The 23185-nt window shown below is 39.7% G+C and overlaps 1 pseudogene across 1 annotated transcript in view; it reads left to right on the top strand.

Annotated features, from left to right (window-relative positions):
- Window positions 1-11166: 11166 nt before the first annotated feature.
- The window catches only part of LOC145440260 (patched domain-containing protein 3-like), a 54879-nt pseudogene continuing 42860 nt past the window's right edge, over window positions 11167-23185 (top strand). Inside the window, exons 1-8 of the transcript XR_013915491.1 lie at window positions 11167-11380; window positions 11442-11546; window positions 11607-11708; window positions 11776-11919; window positions 13113-13676; window positions 15507-15714; window positions 16817-17016; window positions 17085-17154. The product of XR_013915491.1 is annotated as a patched domain-containing protein 3-like (transcript). The remainder of the gene's footprint in view (window positions 11381-11441; window positions 11547-11606; window positions 11709-11775; window positions 11920-13112; window positions 13677-15506; window positions 15715-16816; window positions 17017-17084; window positions 17155-23185) is intronic.

The following is a 23185-nucleotide window of genomic DNA, read 5'->3' as shown; positions in this document are numbered from 1 at the left end:
AGAGTTGGGATTCAATATTAAGCATGGTAATTCCGTTATTAAAGTTGAGTATGTATAGGTACGTGCTATACGCTCCCGCAAAACAGATGCACACAAAAAGTCGATGTGGAGCCGCGTTAGTTTTAAAGTTGTTGCATTATGAGTTTACTTATCAACTTTGAAGGATTGCGCAGTTTGTGGTGTGATACGCAAAATCAGTGTGTTTAAATCAGACCTGTCGTACACATAGTGATGTCGCATTAGTCCTAAATATACATGATAGAATATCAAGGAAAGTATCATCTAACGTATAATGAATGTTATTTCTTTCTCGGAAGCAAGTCATTATCCAAACATAGTGATCAAAATTATCGCAGAGCAATACCGGTTTTGCGTAAATTCCGAACAAAATCCAGAGTGTAAGAGTCTTTAGTGCATCGGAATAGTGTAGTCTTCTATCTACTTTACAAAATTTATACGATTTTTCTTGCTGCGTTCCGGGATAAAATGTAATTTTTCGCCCTTTTTGTTTATTTTTAATAAAATTAGTATCCATTAAAAAACGCCGTGTAAAGGTAATGTACGAATACAAGTACAAGTTGAGATTTCAAAGTAAGTAAGTGGTTATGTTCGTAGACTAACCCCACTTCTACGCAACGATTTTTCAGTAAGTAGTTATGTTTCTAGGCTACTTTTACTTCTATTTAACGAGTTTTCATACTAATCTGCTTTCTTTAATAACTTTCATCTTTTTCATCAGTGAGCGAAGGTAATACCGGTGTTAACACCATGGTCAGATGCGAGATAACAGCGACTCAGAGCTCATTTAGATACCTAAGCTACTTTAAAATTAGTACCCGAGTATTTGCTGCAATTATACTGCCAGATAGTTATAGCCAGAGGGTTTCGATGGTGACGTACTTGTATAATGCACATTTTGGAGAGAGTAAGTAAAGCAATGATCTCAGATAAATCCATTAAATTAAGGTAGAAGTAGCTATTTACGAATAAAAGTTAGTATTCTAGGTCTATATTTCTGTTAATACTGAAAATGTCATGAAGTTGAAGCAATCTGAAATCATAAACACTTTAGTATTAGGTACATATACGCTAAAAGCTACTTTAGTATTCTGATGGAGTGCAAATACTAGTTTACTTATCAACTTTGAAGGCTTGCGCAGTTTGTGGTGTGATACGCAAAATTAGGATGTTCAAATCAGACCTGTCGTACACATAGTGATGTCGCATTAGTCCTAAATATACATGATAGAATATCAAGGAAAAGTATCATCTAACGTATAATGAATGTTATTTCTTTCTCGGAAGCAAGTCATTATCAAAACATAGTGATCAAAATTATCGCAGAGCTGGAGAATGCGTGAGCTGGACTAACTTTTTACGTAGTTCGAAATCGCTACTTCTATACATTAATTCAAAGTATTTGTCAGTCATCGCAGCACCGCTCATATTGCGCAGCATCTATTTATTTCACGGATAACAAATTACTCCTGCTTTTATCAGAGGATACTTTCCTAGGGTTTGCCTACTAACAGTACTTAGTTTAGATTAATGAAAAATATAGTGATTGAAAATAGATCACTGGATTATAGTTTACAGAAAACTCCACAATTCTATGTGACGTCCTTGCATGACAACAGCCTTCGAACTATTCGCCACCTCATAAACACTTGAGTAGGCCTACATTTGATGCGTGTGGGGAAAACCTAGGTAAATTTACATATGCATTTAGTTTCCGGCTCTGAAAGCAAGCTTGGTCTATGATCAATAGCAACTTTTGCGTAAACTCCGTTCTATTTCACTTCATAACTACACAATGTAGATAGTCTATTCGAAAAATTCGATGTATAATTGAACTTTCCTCTGCATGATCATTAGGGCTTCTATTTTTTGTTGCTGGGCAACTTTGTTGAAGCCGAAAGCGGTATTATCTAGCAACATGGTTTAAATGACTCGCCTCCGGTGTTTATTGACCGTATTACCCGTATTCTCGTCATGCAAAAATTATGCATGTATTAGTATGAATCTCAGATGCAGCAAAGTGTGTGAGACTGCCTGTAAAATGGTGCGAAGCAGCGACTCTAATTTCCCGGCTTATAGCAAACAACGACGCTGAAATTTTACTTCAGACGCAGCAAAGTGTGTGAGACCGCCTGTAAAAATTGCGCGAAGGTACATTTCTCGGCTTATAACAAATAACGTTCCAGCTGACGAATTCGTCATCTATTCGCCCAGCGTAGTTGTTCCTAATCCCGACCTTCCGCTCGTATCGTATATACTACAAGCCAGTGATCGCTACATCAAACAAAACGGTCAGATCGAACGCAAGAACTCGGATCGCAGCGTCGGATGGCAGCAAAGCGGTGTACCTCGAAACATCAACCGATCTGGAGGATTTCAGCACGCGAATCGACGCAATAACGATCAACGATATCATTGATATGCTCTTTTTTCGAAATAAAATCGTACACTATACAATGCTATTTCAATGAGACTGAGTAAAGTGTTAGCAGATATGAAAAGCGCTGAATCGTATGAAATGCGATGACTACAGGAATCGAACCTACAACCTAGATCAAGATAGTTGACTGAGTCCTCTGTGATGACGTTATGAAATCTAGTTCAACGTTTAGTGTATTAGGCGAGAATTCATATTCTCAAAAACAGCTCAGTACGCATAATCATGATCGTACGGCAATGGCCGTTATATAGGCGAATGATGTGGCAATGGGCGTGACTGATGACGTAGCAGATTATGTTGCAATAGGCTGATGATGTGGCACTGTGCGTCATATAGGTGCGGCAATGAGCGGATGATGTGGCAAGGGGGTGTCCTATAGGTGTGGCAATGGGTGGATGATGCGGCAATGTAGGCGTGGCAATTAAGGCGACGTGGCCTTCTGGGATTGGTCTGCGTATAACGATACCAGCTACACTACTCAAGATACTATATTTTGTTCTTTTACCACTCCGTTGGTTCACAGTTTATTGTGTGCCCTGTATCCTATAGTAATGTATTAGATGTGTAATTACATGTGCAGGCCTATTGTGACTTGTGATGGATTCCTGTGCTTGTGACTCAACGAAAATGTGAAGTTAGTCAGATTAGCATGGTTTCCTCAGGTTAGTAATGGTTAAGAACCATTGCACTACATGTTTATGAAGCAAAATTGTCACATAAATGTCCCAGCACTTACGCCGTCGATCATAAAAATCTTTGTCGGTGTTATAAGTTATTTAAATGCGAGTATGCAATCTATGCATAATACTAGGGATTGTGTGAATGTGAGGTTCACATTCACGTTCTGTGTGTTAATCTTGGAAATTTAGAGGTTCGTGTTCACAACAGAACTTTGGTAGGTTCTGCACTGTGAACTTTTTGGTAAATTGTAATTTTCATTCCATTATAAGATCTTTGACTCAAATTTATTGCATTTCAACTGTGGGCCACTCCATGCATGGTGCTGGCAGCATAAAAAAATCAACGCTAAACGAGCATGCGGCATGCACTTCGACAACCTTAAAAATTTTACTTGCTTTGTTGCAAAAATTTTCTCGGAAAAACCAGCTTTCCGTTTGTGAATATTTAGTGACTCTCTGCTGTGAGCTTGACCCGCAATCACACAACATCACGAGCGATATATACCTAATCAGCGAATGATGCTTATTCAACCAACCAATGACATTGATATCGTCTTCTCATGTAAAAAATGGAACGGGCGTACGGAGTCGATCTTGACTTAATATCTTTACTGTAGCCTATCATTTATGCCAGATCCGTGCGATTAAGGTGCTTGCTACTGCATAACTTGTTGTTGTTTGTGGTATCGGTAGCGATCGTTATATACTCTGCTCAATATAAATGTAGCAATACTCAGACTCCGAACACATTGTCCGGTCTGGCTAAGACCGTGAAGGCGTAAGCTCATATTCCTTGGTAAGTTCTAGTCGAAATTGTTGGCAAAGCGACGGAATGTATTGATTTCATGCAATTATTATATCCTTTGATTACCGCGGTTGATAGATTTATCGACGTTTAAAACGCCAATATGTACTTCAGCATTGTGGCATTATTGTGGCATGGATCGAGTCTTCGCTAGGTATCGTGTAGCGTTTCTCAACCGGGAGTCCGCGGACCCCTGGGGTCCGTGAAGCTTTTTCAGGGGATCCGCGAAACCTCTAAATTTGTAAAATGATTGATAACCTAATTTTTATTTCATTTTTTTAATTAGGAAAAGCATTGGCCTGTTTCGCTTCATAATAGCTAAAACTTTAGGGCTCGCAACATTGAAATGGTTGTCTGTGTTGATATATCCGACTGTGCAAGCTCATTTTACTTGTCAAATTAATAATAGCCTACTGATGCGAACATATTGCTGTTTACGGATGTTTTGTTGGGGTTAGTGTAAAAGGAAATGTTGGAGATGTGGTGGTCAGACAAGCAAACATTTCGGATTTGAAGTCGTCAGTCTCAGCAAATTAGTAAACAATTGTTTGAAATCGAAATTCCTTCGTTTTTTCGAATATGTCCCGATGAAGGAATTGAAACCTCGCCACAAATTCCATTTTCTTGTGTGATATAACCACTGAATAACTTCAATATGAGATGCCATACAGAAATGACTATAGGGCTGGGCCCACGTGGCATGTTCAACAATAAAAACTCACACCAAAAGCTGTCGTCGGAAGCGGTACGCGTTAATAATACATTTGCGACCAATATATCTTTGTGGAAATGGATTTTCGGCGCTCATTCATATCAAATCGAATACGTAGATTTTCTCGACAATAAATACGGATGTAAAATTACCTTCGAAATAATAAAATTCCACCAAATTTCTGCATATAGTGTGCTGTTATTTTCAAGAAAAGACATTTTGTGGCTGTTTATCATTAGTCAACATTTACTATTTGCACAAGACAGTTGGCGGTTGCACGATAATTGAGCTAATTTTGAACCAAAACTTAAGGGGGTCCGCGGAGGTCCGTGACAGTCCAAAAGGGGTCCGCGAGGACAAAAAGGTTGAGAAAAACTGGTGTACATTATTATAGGCTATCACTTCATTGGAAGATAGGGTTGGAATTAGCAATATGACGTCACGTGACGTCACGAGGTTCACGTTCGTGTTCACACAGAACCTTTCAAAAAGGTTCGCGTTCACACGAACCTGAACCTTTCAGAGGTTCACACCATCCCTACATAATACCTTGGCATCGCAAGTATTATTGGTCGAATATTCTGCAGTATATTTAGAAGTCGTGAAAACATTGCTAAGAGTAGTGATGTATTACAGAGACTCGTTAAAATGTGCCGTTTGGCTAAACGCGATAGTTCTGCAGCAACGTAAATGAAGATCTAAAGACCTTAAAGTCTGGTCAATAAAAATGTATCGGGATGCCCATGCAATGCAGGTTTGGAGAGAGATTATCCGAGTCGTAATGGGGTGAATAGAGAGGTATAGCGTAATGGTGGAGCGTCCGGCTTCTTGATCGGTAAGTCTTGGGGTCAGACCGAGGACCTGAATAGTAACACTGGTATCCATGGCTTCATCGCTTGGCGCTCAGCATTGCCGGGAGGGTGGTGCAAGCGCAAGAAAGGATATATCTGAACCTCCATCGTCCAGCCGCTTATGCACATCATGCACTCATGGGATGCATATGCTCACATCGTGTGTATGTAGGCCTATATCATGAGTCCGTGTAGGCTATATGCCGCGATTGTTGATATACGATGTTCTTTTAAATTCTCTACTAGTTGCTGACGACCACCCCTGATGAGTGTCAACCGAAAATATTCGGGTTCATTTCAATATGAATATACTAGTCAATTGCATATTAAAGTTACATGTCCTATTCGTATTCCTATCATGAAGCAGGGGTTCACCAGTGTTTCATGGAACGCTACGGATTTCTTGAGTCAGTCACTGGAGGTCAAGACACACACTCATCTCATACACATAATTTTTGATGACACTCCTGCCTTGGCTACCATTAGTTTCAGGAGATTAGGCTCGACCGGTCGTCGGATTTTGTCTGTTGTGGTGGTACGTCGTTTGTAGCCGCGTAGGCAGAGGAGGCTGGGGTTTCACATCGAAACAAGTCCTTCGGAAATGCCAATTCTATCTCTAATATTTTTACGCTGATTTGTAATGATGCGATTGGTATCACGCTGTGGATTCCGACCGAACAATAGGATTACACTTTCCGAGGTGAATGCTCGCATTTCTGAACCGGAATCTGAAAAAGATCAACAGAATACACACTCATTTGCAATAAATATTCAGCATAATGCCGTCGTTTGGAGGTACAATTATATTTCATTGGTATTGTAAGAATTACAATACAGTTCATTTTCTGTACCAATATGGTAATGTATTAGATGTGTAGTTAGATGTCCTTCGTTGTCAATTTTCGTTTTTATGGCTCAGCGAAAGTTTAGGTACCGCAAAGGCTTGCAAATTAGAGTAAGTGTTCCCGGGGCTAGTAACGGTTAAAATAACTTATCCAAAATTTTACTCTTCTCATGCGTGCTAACATCATATGGATACATTCTACAGCTCATCTAATTCATTGGTTCTTAACCTTATCCCCAGCGAACCCCCTCCCACAGGGGCGATTTGTATTTCGACGAGGGCGGAAACAACCAGCGGGCGATGTGGGGGGGGGGGCGATGATGAAAAAATGACGTCGCAGTAGATACATGGTGTAGTGAGGATATATCACTATATAGTAGAACAATAGTTTTATCCCGCGTTCTCATTGCAAATTACCATTCGACAAAGTCTGTGAAATCTCGAAATTTTTCGTCGCTCTCCGCGCGAAATATATGCCAAAAAAACTAAACCCCATACAATTAATTACCCCGCAGTGTCAATCGCAGAGGTGAATTCGGGATGTGTACATTGGGCTCGTACCAGATGATATGAGCCCGTACCCGATGTTGTTTTAACAACCTTGATTTCATTCCGAATATAGACCATACACTTAAGATATCGGTAATTAGTCAAGTGGCCATCAGGCGCTATTTAAGCACGAAGTATTTCCAATAGTTATGTCCCAACCCAAAAATTCTTAACCCGAGTAGACCGACAAGACTTTGACGTCTTACCAATTGTTTTTACCACAGTCCTTCACATGAGGGGGGGATGCCAGACCTACACAATTTTTGAAAATGGGCGCTGGAGGGAAAAAGTTAAGAAACACCTAATTGATAGCGTTAAAGTCGGTCACGCAGTGTTACACACACAACAGTGAAATGGCAGTTGTTTCGATTCAATAACCCATCACGTTTATCGCGTATTGGTTATAGGTATTATGGAGTTTATTCCCATCCGCTCAGTTGATACCTGCTGTTAGAGATTAGGCAAGCGTTGTATTATCAGTCTTTTAATAAACTTGATACAAAACAAACTTAATAAGTCGTAAATGAAACAAGACATGGATGTAGTTGATATAAATATGAAGCAGCAGAAGAGATTCGCAATGGTGCAATACTATATATAAACAAGCGAAAACAGACGCTGTACCAATACCAATTGAAATAACAATCAGACAATTGAAATTACGAGTCTAGACAGTTGTAAAGATCAATTCGCTAAAACGTGGTGTGTCTTCACGACAGGAGTGTGCTATTACATCCTGTGCAGTGAAGAAGTATCATCCCTTTTGTGTTATTTTAGTAGAATATAATTACGAACATATATTATCAAGTCGCTGGCTCTCTGTGATTGTGAAGCCTCTGAACCTTACCACCGTACACTTTTAGCAAAAAGGGTGTTTATTCGCACCTAAGGGGGGTAAACCAAAATAGAACCTAACTCAGAATTATACTACGGCTATAAATCCTACGTGGCTGCGTGCAAGCAGGATTTGGATTAAAATGTTTAATTTGTATACTGTGGTGTAAGTCTAAGGTAGGTTCTGCTTTCGTGTACCACGGGTGTATATTCACACCTGTGTAAGTTACAGCTATATATGGTAGGTCACTACAGGGCTCTTCAACCAGGTGTTTTGTACACCCTCTGCTGTACCAAAATTATGAAAGGGTCTACCGCTAAGATGGGGTGTACCGGGGTGTACCAGACCCGCATTGAAATGGACCAATGACTATCTATCACAATGAATAGGCAAGTTTATGCCTCAGAACATGTTGACCAGTTGTGCAATATAGTTAAATGTTCATATCAGCTGTACGCAGACAGTAAATTACATTCTTCTTGTGATGTCATAGGTGGATGTCGAGTTTTATAAATACTGTGTTAGGTGGTGGTCCGGTAATCTGGAGCCCTGATTAGTATTTAGCATTCTCAATACGTTGCAGCCTTGTTCGTCCATATTTCAACAGACCAGAGGTGGAAACCTTCTGCGGGGGTACGGTCGCATGCATCAGGTTAACAATAATTATACAGCCCTCCACTCTACACATAATTAAATTAGCGTGTGTTGACGGCCGTTAATATGCAATTTGGTTCCTAAATCTTTGAGAGATTTCATCAAACTTAAAAATCTTATTCACCCTTGGTGCGATTCAGGGTGATTTTTCGTTTTTAATATAATAAAGTAATCTTCACCACGCCGTACATAAGCGAACCGCAGAGGAAAATGTTACACCCCATAAGGAAATACCAAGTCAGAATCGTGATGAAGGTATTTCTGCTACGTTTGGGTGATTCCAATATGTATTTCGACTATGTTTGCAATCTTGATGGGACGTCAAAAATAACAACATACAACAAAGTGAATAATAAAAACCGGAAGATGCATCATTATCAATTCTGTGCCCAAAACTTCCGAAGACACCCCAACATCAGCTCTAGTTAATATGATCACGTGGACAAAGAAGGGATATATATTTGACAGTAATATATGAAACAACCAATAGTATCGACGAAATTATTTTTCTATGTAGAAGAGGAATCCAGGTAACATTCCCTAGCATTTAAACTCCCGATTCTGGTGCATAGATGTGTAGTAAGCCTCCGGCACAGTTAAAAGCTTATATACGCACGGGCTATCCGCGGTGCAAGTTTCCAGTCGCTACCTTATTTCAAGTATATGACGTAGAGATGCCATGGCGGTTGTATGCTATATATCTAATCGAAAAAGGCTGTGAATAGCGAAAAGGTTGAACATCCTTGGATTTGGGCTTACTGCGGAATCAGCGTGTTATGTGGTCAGGGGTGTACGAGTTTTGAATAAAAGTTAAAAGGGTGCTCCAAGACGAAAAAGGCTGAAGAGCTCTGGGTTACTGTATGAGAAAATATTACAGCGCCAAGAATATACCACAACCGACAAAATTCAACATACCAAGCTATAACGGCCGTCAAAGTCCCAGTAATCAGTGGACTTGCTTGTCGTTTCACAAATATTTGCAATCAGCTCATCAACGTTAAGACGCCTCCGGCCACTTGCACGATTCCTATCTTACCCTAAAAGAGGCATCAACGCGATATTCCTAGAGCAGTTGTATTAAGTTGATAATAACGCTCGAGGTACAGACGACAGACATAAATAATGCTGTTCGTGAATGCGTTCACAGTGTCCGCATGTTAAGGTATGAAAGCGAAGTATGAAAGCTTTATGTAATTCTCACAGAAGTAAGCTTTGTTTTTACGATGGATGTATTCATAAATATATGCTAGTCAGAAATAGAAGTGTAGGCTGGCAGCAACAGGAACCGATGCACAATGCACGTACGACTGTATGGCTTCACCGTTCTGCGAAGTAATTCCGTTGTGCTGATAGCGTATTATGAGTAGCGTAACAAATGATTGATAACATGACTAATCATGCAGACTGCAGACGGTATGAGTAAATTGACTATGTCGCCAATGAACACATTCATGCACATGCACATGCATTATCTGTAGCGTTGTTATAGATGTATATTTTAGCCAATTTCTAACCTTATAGTGTCGTGACTAGAGCCCGACCGATTATCGGCTCGCCGATAATATCGAGTCGATATCACGCTTGGAGAGAAATATCGGTATCGGCCATTGAAGGTAAAAAAATATCGGCCATTTTGGTGACGTCACAACATGGTGGTAGGGAGTCAAGAGAAGTCGATGAAAGACGTGAGGACGGTCAATTATAAAAATAAATGGCCAAGCTGCATATAGTGCATACTGCATACAGGGCAGTAGGCGTGTCTATCTGAAAATTATTATAGATAACTAACCACCGCTATGCCCCACTGACTTCGTGGGAGTCCCCCTGCAGTAATCGCTCACCAAAGACAGAGAGCAGCTGGATGGATAGTTGTCTGCAGAAGATTTCAATCAGTAAGAGAAATGAGAACTTCAATCATGCTGGACTGACCCTCGTAATGATAGAGAAAAGCGTCGCGTCGAAACATTTCCCCGTTCGGTACCAACAGAGCTAATTATACCAGTAATGTATGAAGTCGTCTGACTGAGGCCTGCGGCTGCGGGGCCACCATGATAGGAAATATGCGAGCTTAGAGGGCAAGAAAATCAAGCAAACGTGGAGTAAAGCCAGTCATTTATACGAAAATTTTTGATTCCATGATGACATTGGCCAATTGTGACAAAAGAGTGTAAAATATTGATCAATTGATTGTTTAATGCTGGTCAAAGGCCCATGGGGCCTGGGGGATGGGAGGAGCAGTTGCAGACGTGGACAATTTGAGTTGTTTTGCACATACTCATCAGCTATTTGTTAATGATGTGCTGAAGGCTCCAGGTGCATTGTAAGAAGAATATCAATATTTGGTTAAACCATTGAAGGAAAGATCCCCTGCAAGGGAGCGGTGGAACCGAAATGAAAGATTTCCTGCTGTGCCACTAACTATGCTACCAAGTGAAAGACTGCTCACTGTGTTTAGTACTATATACATCATCTATGGAAGACCACAGAAGTTCACTCCATGGAGAAAGGGCCGAGAAATTGTGCATCGTGAACTGTAATCTGCAACAGCTGGATTGGTGCTTTTGATACATTTTTATAGTTCCTTGATCATTTATTTCATGTTCAAGCATATCAATGGCTGTAAAGTTGTTGAAAGAAATGCTCTGGGGTGTTAAATATGGGCCTTGAGCTAGATTCCATATCTTTTGAATATCGGCTGAATATATCGGGGTTATCGGTGGAGGTACTGGATATCGGTATCGGCTCAGAAATCCAATATCGGTCGGGCTCTAGTCGTAACACGTGTTTTGCGTACCATGATGTCTTATTTTATTTATAGAGTTAATTACGAGACACGGAACGCGAAGCCTGATAAGACCTATTATTCAGTTGTGGCTGAACAGCAGATCTAGTTACAGATATTTAATCTTCAGCCTAAAACCAAAGTACAATCATGGTGATATTTGACTCAAAAAGATGGAGATTATCAGGCATCCTAGCATTTGTCGCAATGGTATGGTTTTGATATCGGTTAGCCCGTTTGAAACTGTCCCTAACCAACAAATATTTCTTAGAATATCTCTGTTTTGGCATTGACCATAGCACTGGTGGTGGTCATCTTCACAATTGACTGCAATGCGGAATTGGAAGCTATAGCTGGCCATACTTTTTCACTTAAGGTAATGTTTTCTTCAAATATTGAGTAATCATCCTGATAAGTTAACACCCTATTTCTTCAGCGAATCCAATATTGGTTGGTGGGAATAGCGGGAATTACGATATTGGTTGATGCTATGGCCGCAATATCATCAATGGTCAAGAACCGCTCATTCAGAATCATAGTGAGACCATTAGACCTGCTCCTCGCCCATTTTATCATTATGAGCTTATACTCTCTAAAACTGAAAGGTATGCGTCCTTGTCTCACTCACAATTGCCATGCTAATAAGTATCGCCGTGTGGGGATTTGCTGATGGCGACAGAAGGAAAGAGTATTTTCAAGAGACCTGGAATAGAATGGACAGAAGCACGAAATATGCGTTTCAAACTTACGTAAGTCCTTGTCGATTATGTTGAACTAAAGCTGTCTCGCGTCATTTCACGATACGAGATATTGATGGCATTCTAGTCCTACCTATTGTAAGATGAAAACGATTGGATCAATCGTGCGTGAACCCGTCACGACCGATAGCGCATAACGTATTCGACACTACTGATTATATGAAATTCATTATTGAACTACACATGTACGTACATCGACTCAAACAATTGAATAATATATTTGTATTGAAGGACACCCGCATATTTTCGGCTTACACTAGCAGCGGTAATCGTCAGCAACCATTGGAGAATTGAAAAGTACATTGCATATCAACAATCATGTCACCAGACCAACTCAACCACCGCAAACGCGTTACTGAGAAGTTGGACTATTTTAAGCGGCACGATGACCTACCAATGAACTCTTGAGACGCGGACTGCGGCTTGTCAATCTAGTGGGCGCTGTTTTGTTTGTATATCAGAGAATTTTTCGAAATAATATTGTTACGCAAAGTGAAGCGCACTGAAAATCTGAATTGAAAGTAGCCTGAATTATGGTCGTATTATTGTCGCTCTATAGTCACCTTATGAAAACTACTGGGCCGGAGACTGTGGATGGAACAATATATTTATGGCGTGTCAATCTAAAATGAAATGAAAGGTCCATTGTAACTCTAAAGCAGTGCTTCCAAAACTTTTTCACTATGACCCACTATGAGAAATGACCAAACGAATGCAAAACAAATTAACAAGAATAAGAAACAATCAGTTGCATACGAATGCAATTTATTATTATTATTACGAAAGTTGAGCTTCTATACCAGATATTACCAGATCAAGACTAGGATTGATTGATGACAGACTCGCACGCAATGTGGCAATAGGAGTGTCTGTTTTCAGGCTGTTCCGAACCTTGGATATAGCTAGATCTATAGTTGACAAGCCGGACTCACAAACGTATGTAGTGGTGAATGCAAGAGGAATTGACGACACCCACTATTGCATATTGAATGGCAAACTGTAACAGTTAGATACGCTTCGCACCTCACTGGTTGCAAAGCGCTGCTCTAAAGTCAATTTCTAATCATCGAGTCAAGATTTCCAATTTAATCTTTAATCTAATTCATTGCACCGAATGCAATGGATATTAATCGTTGTTGATATCGGTGTAATGAATTAGATTAAAGAATAAATTTCCTTCTCAGTTCTCATGTTGCGGATTCGAAACCATTGCTGAATGGCAAACCGGTGTGCTGCCAGTAAACTCATCCTGCTACGCCACGCTACCAGACACAAATACCACGGTTCAGTGGCTTGATGGATGCTACAATAGAATCACCAGCTCGTACCTCGGCGCAGTCACAGTGCAGATTGGAAACGCAGTTGAGACATTGAGCGAAGAAAAAGCCAATCCTTTTTACGTTGGATTCATATCCGTGTTCGCCATTATAGCAGTAGCACAGACGGCGGTATTATTCATGTTTGTAACATCCATGTGCTCAGCTCCTTCGTCAAAAACAAACGCGAGTAAAAGACGCGAGATTACTATACAAAACATCCACGCTGGCTCCGAACAATACACGGAAAATGGGAACGGCACTGCGGCTAACGACTATGGTGATTTTGCTGTTGAGCACGGTACTAATAAAACCTGCAGCACGGGTCTGACGGATGCAATTGCGGGGGGATTATCATTAGCGTTCTACTGGTTGGGGGTTCGAGTTGAAGCCGGCCTAGAACGACTATTTTGCTGTCTCTTGTTACAGTGGGTAAGTGCCGAATGATATATTGATATTCCCAGCAGAGTTAGGCCGCTAGAAAATTTTCACCTTTTCCGAATTAGATTAGAATTAGAATGATAGCTACCTGTTACACGACTAAAGAACCACTGTATCATGTAACTGAATATATTTTCGAAAAAATCGCACCAATATTTGTAGCGTAATTGGTCATTTTTCGTGAGTCGGTAAGATAAGTATTTACACTATATATTCTCAAGCGCATATGCTTTCAGGGTACTTCCACATGTACGTAACGTATAACGCAACAAAAAGTAGTTACTTATGTACATTTTGAGTTTTATGGAGAAGGAAGTCATTTTTTGAGAAGCTTGCGTCTCTTTTAAGAGACAAATTGTCATGTCAACCGAACAAAAAATTTTTTTTGTATAATTGGTACTGAATACATTTTCAAACAGTGCAACTGTTTTCGTTAGGATTGTTCATTTAGTTAGCATCTTTAGCATTTTGTTAGCACTTTCGATTCGTAAGTAGCCAACTACGACTGACTATACTAAAAGTACGCGACGCTCCGGCCAAATCTGCCTATTGAAAGTAAAGAATGTAAACATGGAACGGCAACGACCGATTTTACAGCTTCACTCCGCTTCGCTGAGGTTGGAGTGGAGAATTGTTTTGCTTAAGTTACTGTATGATTTCTTGCAATCCAAAAGTTATCTGCCCGAGCGCAGAAAGTACTGAATCTGGTCTTGATCGAAAGTTACTGTCGCACCGATTCCGAAAATATAAATTAAAATATGATCAGAGACTGATCCACGTAGAAATCGCCCTCCAAGTCTGAAATATCGGCATTGTACGAACGATCGGAGAGTCGCAACGGGCCATTGTTATGGCCATTGCGTCGGGGTTATCCGATTGTTCTGAACAATGCACATTTCAGATGTTGAGGGTGATCTTTCGTCAAAGACTGGAGCGTGACCATATTTTTATTCATATTTTTGGGATCAATGCGACAATAGCTTTCGATCAAGACCAGATTCAGTTAATTGTACCCTCGGGAAGATAACTATTCTCCACTCTAGTCTCAGCGAAGCGGAACGAAGCTGCAAAATCAGTCGTTGCCGTTTCATGCTTACATTCTATAATTGAAAGTATTACTTTCATGAGTCATTTTGATACCCTCAATTTCTAATTCTTCTTAGAGTAGTTTTGGAATGTTTTAATGTCACTATTTCTACTTGTAGTTGAGTAGAAATTTATTATTTCGATTCTAGTAGCAATGCAGACTATTTTCACATCTTCTGACTATTCCATCGTATTTTCACCATCTGGCTAGAAGCCTGCCGATTATATCGGTTCGCCGATAATATCGAGTATGTTTCGGTATCGGCCATTGCAAGTATAACAGATCGGCAATTTTTGTGGCATCACAGCTATGTTAGTAGGAAGTCAGACAATTTTGTGACTGCTACACTGGAAATATTGATCCATTTTATACCCTACAGGTGTTCAGATGCAGCCTTTCTAGTTGATTCATGTCTACGCATAGCAATGGTTGTAAAGGTGTTAAAATAAATGTTTCGAAAGCTGGAAATGCTCTGCTCACTAAGTTAGATGCCATATCTTACGACTATCGATTGAATATATCGGGGTTATCGGGGAAGGTGGTCGTTATCGGTTTAATCAGCTCAAAGTTATCAGTCATGATTTAGTTATTATCAGCTGGTCTTGTCGAAAGAGTGATAATTGCAATACATTAGCGATATCTCGCCATGACAATTAGTCTCACCTTCAATTTTCAAAAACGTGTGACAGTCATCACTCAATCAAATATTTGCAAGTTTATCGTATGCTTTGCAGCATCACTAAGCGTGGGTCTCCTACAACGTTTCGAGCCCCCGTTTGGATCTTCCGGATTCCTATCAGAAGACAGCAAAGTGATAAAGGAAACTGGACTACTGCGCTCGACGTTTTACATCCCTCAACTCGATCAATTCATATTGGTTGTGGATAATTCGGATGTTTTGTCTGCCGATAGTTTCAAGACTGCGCTGGAGATTGATAGAAGGTGACCGACTTCACAACTAACAGTGATGCCAGTGTTGGGATGACTCGAGTCACTTTTTCGAATGACTTGACTTGACTCGAGTCACTTTGCTAAAATGACTAGACTTGACTTGACTCGGCGTATCAGAAATGTGGATTGACTCGTGACTCGGAGGAAAATTCACGAGTCAATTTCAAGTCATCAAGTAATCAGTGTCGATAAAAATCACTGTATCTTGCATATGTTCGGATTGTTCGCGCAACGCTGGTGTAACCCGTGAGAGCTACCAAACATTCAATGATCGTGCGTTAGCCTCCATTGATCGCAAACGAAGTGATCGAAGCTTACAGCCTACGCTGTCGTAAACTATAGTATAGTAAGGTAATTTAATAGCAAAATGTCTATTTCTGTTCTGCGTTCTTAACTTGACCAAACCTCTTGTTTTGTTGAAATTGAATTCGAAATACATGGTCCTCAACCATTGGCGCAAGGTCGTATTGTATCATATCAATATACAAAAGGGTAATGTATCGCATCTTATCAATTCGTTTCTCTATTTTGGCTGGTAACTATAAACTGAGGCTGTGCAATTACTTACGTAGTTTATTAGTTCTACTTGTATCTGAGCGATACAGCGCCATACTTGGGTGTATATATAACTCTATATTCGTTCATCGGTTCAAAATCAATGACCCCTCAATCTGTATTTCAGACAGCTAGCAAAATACAATGACGTAATCACGCCTCATACCGCGAAAAGGCAATTTGACTTGAATTGTGACTTGACTCGTGACTTGACTTAACTTGACTCGACTTGACTCGAGTCACCTCCAAAAATCTACTGACTTGACTTGACTCGAGTCACCTTCGAAAATCGATTGACTTGACTTGACTTGACTCGAGTCAAAATGTGCAATGACTCGTAATGACTCGTGACTCGAAGGTAGTGACTTGATCCCAACACTGAGTGATGCACCACGTATGTGACGACAAATTTAGTTACGTATGATATATTTGGTATCACAAGCAATCTAAATAGCTCACAATGTCAGAATCCCGTGAATTGTACTTCTTGATACGCGCCCAGAGGTCACACACGTAATGCACTAACGATTTCAAACAGCGTGAAGAATTTAACGACGTTTTCGTCGACATGTCTGAAGATCGGATACGACTGCAAACAGAGATCGCTCTTTGAATTGTGGGCCTTCAACTACACCGTTCTGAATTCATTGACGAAAAGTGATATTTTGGCAAAAGTTAATTTGAAGAATCTCACCAGTCCGATATTTGGGGACACGTACGACACCACACAAGTGATTGGTAAGTATCGATGGTATATAATACAGTCGGTGAACGGTTAATACGTACATATTCGACTATACTTTCAGGGGGATTAGTCACGAATAGCTCGGGCCTAGTTATATCAGCCAAAGCTTCTCTTATGCACTATTTCACGAAGTAAGTAATAAACAAACACATGTTCGCTATCGTTTTCAGTAAGCTACACCGTCAGGCCTTTTCAATAACCTCACGAATCCACAAAGTGAACCTTCATTCATCAACTGATAACTACAGGTGATGTGTGTGAGATTTACATCAAACTGTTGATTGTGGCAGCATGATCGCACCGAGTCAGAGAACTATAATCAGCGACAGCCAGACTCTGAACCGCAGGGTGGTTGAAAAAAATCAATTTTTTTGCTGCTATAAGCTACAATTGTTGTGTTGGCTAAAATTGACGTTTCGCTCCACATATGGCTCAATTCCAACGATAAGAGGTTATGTTAGAGTTGATAAATTAATTCCTAATACACTGTGGAAAGTTGAACGTACCTTTTATACGACCACAAGGAATATGATGCCAGTTTTACATCACATTGAACCATATAGTCGTCGACAAACACCATGAATACCACGAACAAACAAACAAACATCCCTTTTAAAGAATATTTTGTATAATTTCGACAATACCTATTCCATTGCACTTTGTAAAAATTCCGTGGGTTGGTCACGACTTCACAGAAATGTCATGTCCACTAACGTGAGTAGTTATATAGATCGGTCGCGAACGGCCATTGTGGCTTATGGGTGCACCCGACCGGTGCCGCGAAAACTCGTCCTGAACCGGTGACCCTTTCAGACCCCCCTTCCACCCGACCGGTGCCTTATGAGTATAGGGATCTCTCGACCGGTGCCTCGAAACTCGTCTTGAACCGGTGACCCTTTTCGGTATAGGGATCACTCGACCGGTGCCGCGAAAACTCGTCTTGAACCGGTGACCCTTTTCGGTATATGCATCTGTCGCACGTCGAACTTTCGCATGTCATACTTTCGCGTTAAGGCAGTGGTGGTGATTCGCCATGTGTTCTTATGGGTGCGTCGGCATATCGTACTTTCTGGTATAGGTATCTCTCGACTGGTGTTGAATAAGTATCAAGTAAATAGTCACGTGATTGGTTCTTAGTTATTGTGTATATCATAAATTATTATATATGACCGGTCCGAGTTGATCCCAACGTTTACGGTGAGTGCGACAATGATATATCGTTATTCTTATGGCGGGGGTCGCAAGCGGCTCTTATGTCTTATATTGGGGGTGGCAAGCGGCTATTGTGTCTTGTTGTCGCACGGTAACCCTTTTCATCATAGGGATCGGTCGCACGCGGCTTCGTTGTTCGCATGTCGTACTTTCGGGTATAGGCTGCGGGCGGAATGTCGTACTTTCAACAAAAAAGGCGTGAAAATGGTTTGCTAAATCTAGGAATCAGTCGCATAGTAATGTTTGGGCAATTAGATTACCACAGTGCCGGCGTAGACGGCGATACGAATATCAACAATAGCCGCGTTCACGAACTAGCACTTCAAATAGGTGTGAAATAGTTTGCAAAACCCCGCGATCGCTGACAAGATAATGTCTCGGACATAACCATCTTTCGCGGCTTCGTGTTACAGGCATATCGATCGCTCACGCGGTGAAATTTTCGTAAGCAGTTTGTCACGGAGCTTGATTTCACTCGTAAGATTTAATAAGTAACGAATAACAGACCGCCAGTGTCGGTAACCTGAATAGCGACAAATTGTCACTTATTTCTACTCTAACCCTAATCCTTTGTGAAGTGAACGCTTATTCAAATAGGTGTGAAATAAGTTTAAAATCCTACGACACTCACAGGGTAATGCTTCAGACATAGTAATCGCTCATGATTTGGTGTTACAGACATACCGATCGCTCACAAGGTAATATTTCCGTAATTAGTTTGTCACAGAGTCGTCGCAGACGGTGATTCGTAAACCAACAATTTGACACTTTCTGGTATGGTCGCTATATGTTTTTGACACTTTGGAACGTGGTTGACTTTAGTTGCATGATAAAAATCATGAGAATATTCAAGCAATGTGTCAATTTGTCAACTTGAAATGAAACTCACTACACGAACCAAGTTGATTCGTATTTGAATGTGTTGATCCGGTACAACTCTAATCCTTTGAGAAATCCATTTACCGCGATCTGTTGATTCGAACGTAACCTGAATATTACTGACTCCAACTTCAGTCGAGTCGAATTATTCACACATTCCACGCCGCTGTTTCACACCTATAGAATCAATACCAACTAACTAAACAAGAATCAAGAAATCGCAAGTATACACATACAATAATTGTATTTATTTCTGAGAAATCAAACGCCTAACAAAAACACGCAACTAATCATTTGCCAACTCTAGCATTACCAAAAAATCCAGGTATTGTTGATTGAAAATCCTTGAGTCATTATTATCAAAAATGTTATAGTACCGCATCGGAATCCATTCGCAGGATGTACTAAAGGTAAATCCAGATAATCCAGAATGAAATATTAGGGCTTTGACATAGTCTGAATTGAAATAGATTGACAAACATGACTACCAACTTTCACCCAGTGACATTTCGAGATTATACGCACATTGATTTGAAACAAGTAATGAAACATTACAACTCTATTCGCGACCTGTCTTTACGTTTGTCAAAGAGAGTTTCAGAAATACTATCACTATGACATCTCAACATTCTAACATCTCGCCATACACAAAAGAGTAAAATACAAAAAAACTTGTCAAGTCAATCCGTTTGTAACTTACCCAACCAACTTAACAGTATCCTTATGAAAAGTAGACAAGACTACGCGAGTAATCACTACAATCCAAAATCCATAGCAAGTTCGGTTGTATTCATAGTCCGCCAACTCGTATTTTTTATTCAACTGTAAAAGTCGTTACTATTCTGTAACCTAAAGTAATTACTACTCGGTGCGCGCAACTTGAGATTAACATAATATGTTTGAGTATACGAGGTTTGAAACTTTGACCAACGTAGTTGAGAATTCATTTCTTACAATCGAACGCAGGGGTTATATTGAAAATTATAATGATGTAAACATAAGGTTCGACACATTGATTTGACATATGAGATTTTGTAATGCTCGACCATGACTTGATTATTAAATTATTTTGAATCGCCTGAAATAATTGTCGTCATCTAACCAGACTACTGAAAGTCGTTGCCATCACAAAAACAATTTGCATGACGTTTATTAAATGTGTCCTATAGTTAGAATTATTTGTAAAACACACACACAATCAGAGAAATTGAAAATCTTCCTAATGTCATTCGTCAAAGTAAATGTCATCACAATACTCAGTCACTAAAAGACCTTACTTGTACGGGATTGAAGCACCGATAATTAACTAGCTAAACCGAGCTCCAAAGAAATTTTACTCACTCGACGGATATGAAACAGCGTCGCTTAATCGGTCTATATCGTTTTTCTAAATGCAAATCATATCCACCCAGCAGAAAACAATTTTCACTCGCTTGGTAATGAAACCGAAGTCTCCATTTGATATTTTATTTTTGGTCAAATACTTTGCAATGAACACATTTGCGTGGTTGAGCTTTACATCATCAAGCTGTCATCTGTAAATCAAGATTACATCCAACTTGTAACTGTATCGTTTAACTACCGGGTTGCATCAGTTTGCTATTTTTTTTTCATTTAGTGACTGCTGAACATACCAAACGATTCACATTCACTTACGAAATACTGTGTTGATCGTAATTTCCATCATCGTGATAATCGCAGTACATTTGTTTCGAGTTCATAACAACCGACTACTTCTCTATGACATGACGAATGTTCGAAGAGTTAAGCTTAGAAGATTGGTGCATCTCGCGAAAACTAATATACCACTCATATTGATACTGTTACTCCATTGACCGGTATTTTCAAACGAGTCGATTTTCAACCGGGCAAAATTTATTACTTGAGTTGTCCCGCTTACTATATTTAAATGTAAACTCACCCATCTTTCAACAACAAACAATGATAAAAAAGCACACAAGCAAACACAACAAGTTTTACTTTTGTAGGACACTAATTATTATTCCACGCATCTCATTTCATACTAAGTGTATACGAAAGATATTCACGACACATGAAAATATTCGCTCATGCTACGAACATACGCAATGATCGGTGACGCTTTCACACTATTTCGATTTAGAGTAACAAAAACAACAACAACAATTTTCACTCTCTTGACTTATGAAAACAACAGACGAACCTTCATTCAATATTTTGTTTTTGTCAACTAGTTACTTTTTCATGAGACCCCCACTACTCTTACAAAAGTACGAAAGATATTTACATCACACAAAGTAATCAACTTTACTCGATATTCTCACATTACGAAACTAAAGAATGGTTGGTTTGACTCTACAAACTGTTTCGGTACCTCAAGACCTTTATTGTCTGAATGGTTGTTCATGTGTCTTAAGAACCGAATAGTTCAACACAGCTCTAGTATTAACAGAAACACCAGAGTTGTTTACACAAAAGTTTGTATGTGTACAGTATGCGAATACCATGTGTAAGTCCAGCACAATTGCGGCATCCATCCGAGTTTAGTTAACACAATTTACGACACCGAGGTCACCTCATCTTTCGTAAAACAACAAACCAACCAAGGCTTCAGGATATGTCCATGTCATAGCAATAAATCAGCTACTCCAACAACAGAGTACATATGTTTTCTAGTTACGGTACTTACATCTTACACACAAGTCAATCTACTTTGCTAACGAAAAGTGCTGAGTCATCACATGGTTGTCCTCACAACAATACAACTAAAACATACTAGCATACAAAATGGTCGTTATAGTTTGCACACCGACGTTACATCGTACAAGTAACAAGTCTTGAGGGTCGAGTTATTGAAAAAAACTTTAAAGTGTTTCTACGCCAAGTCGGTATGTTGACGAAAGCATATATTGTAATATCACGATCGATTTACATTCGTTGGTCACAAAATGTCACTACTCTAAATAATTATTTTTCACTCAAAATCATACTTGTCACCATTCGTTTCATCAAGCACGAGTTCAAGAAACCTGCTACGACATGAATTGTTATTTTTATGTTGTGTAAATAGGTAATAATTAATTTTAGTAACACTATATCAACATCATCGAGTTGCGCGAATAGATTTACATGTGGTCTTGTGGTTTTAATCGAAGTACACAGCACGGTCTAATGTAGAGTCATCTCTACTGTACAGCAACTCGGTAATCGAAATGTATTAAAATTTAAACAACGATCTTGTTTCGTCGCACCAAAAATATGTTTACTATCGCGATACTCTGCACAGGCCGTGTAAATCCTTTTCACACTCGTAATAGTATGCCAACAGCTACCGGCGACAACGTTTAACAATACCAACGACACTAAACATACGATACCTACCCAAGTAAAATTACCATTTTCACCTGGAGGTCTGCCGTTTCCTAGAGTAACAAAACCCTCTTCCTTTGGAAATCTATTTTTCCCCTGGGTAACAAACCTTTTTCACGTGGAAATATATTTCTTCCCCGGGTAACAAACCTTTTTCACTTGGAAATATATTTTTTTCATGAGCAACAAACCATTTTCACTTTGTAGTCCGTCGTTTACCCGAGTAAAAATGTCATTTTCCTTTTGAGATCCAGCGTTTACCCAGTGTAACTATACATTTTCACTTGGAAAAATACTTTTACCTAGAGTAACTAATCATTTTCTCCTGGGTAACAAACCCTTTTCGTCTGGAAACTATCATTTAACTGAGTACCAATACCGTTTCACTTGGAAATCTATCTTCTCCCTGGGTAACAATATCATTTTCGTTTTCAAAACTGACAACTACACCGGACAATTTGATATTTTTGTATATTGGTACAACGGGCAGTGACAAAATATACACCAACAACGACTCCGATACATTTGTCTAATCAAATATTCACTTGCTCTGATGCATCCCATCAAAATCATTGGTTACCCACATACAATAACAATGAGCTATTGTACATCGACATGTATGTTTTCGGAATTGACGAATAAAGGGGTTGCCGATATGTCCGTGATGTCCGGGTTCGTGCTTTGGATTTTCCAGAGTCAAAATGTCTGAATAAAACACCTCCT

This window comes from Botryllus schlosseri, chromosome 6, assembly GCF_051294905.1.
Source record: "Botryllus schlosseri isolate E-star chromosome 6, Bs_hap1, whole genome shotgun sequence".
Classification (NCBI taxonomy): Eukaryota; Metazoa; Chordata; class Ascidiacea; order Stolidobranchia; family Styelidae; genus Botryllus; species Botryllus schlosseri.
The sequence above is the reverse complement of the archived record's forward strand: the minus strand, read 5'-3'. Positions and strand labels throughout refer to the sequence as shown.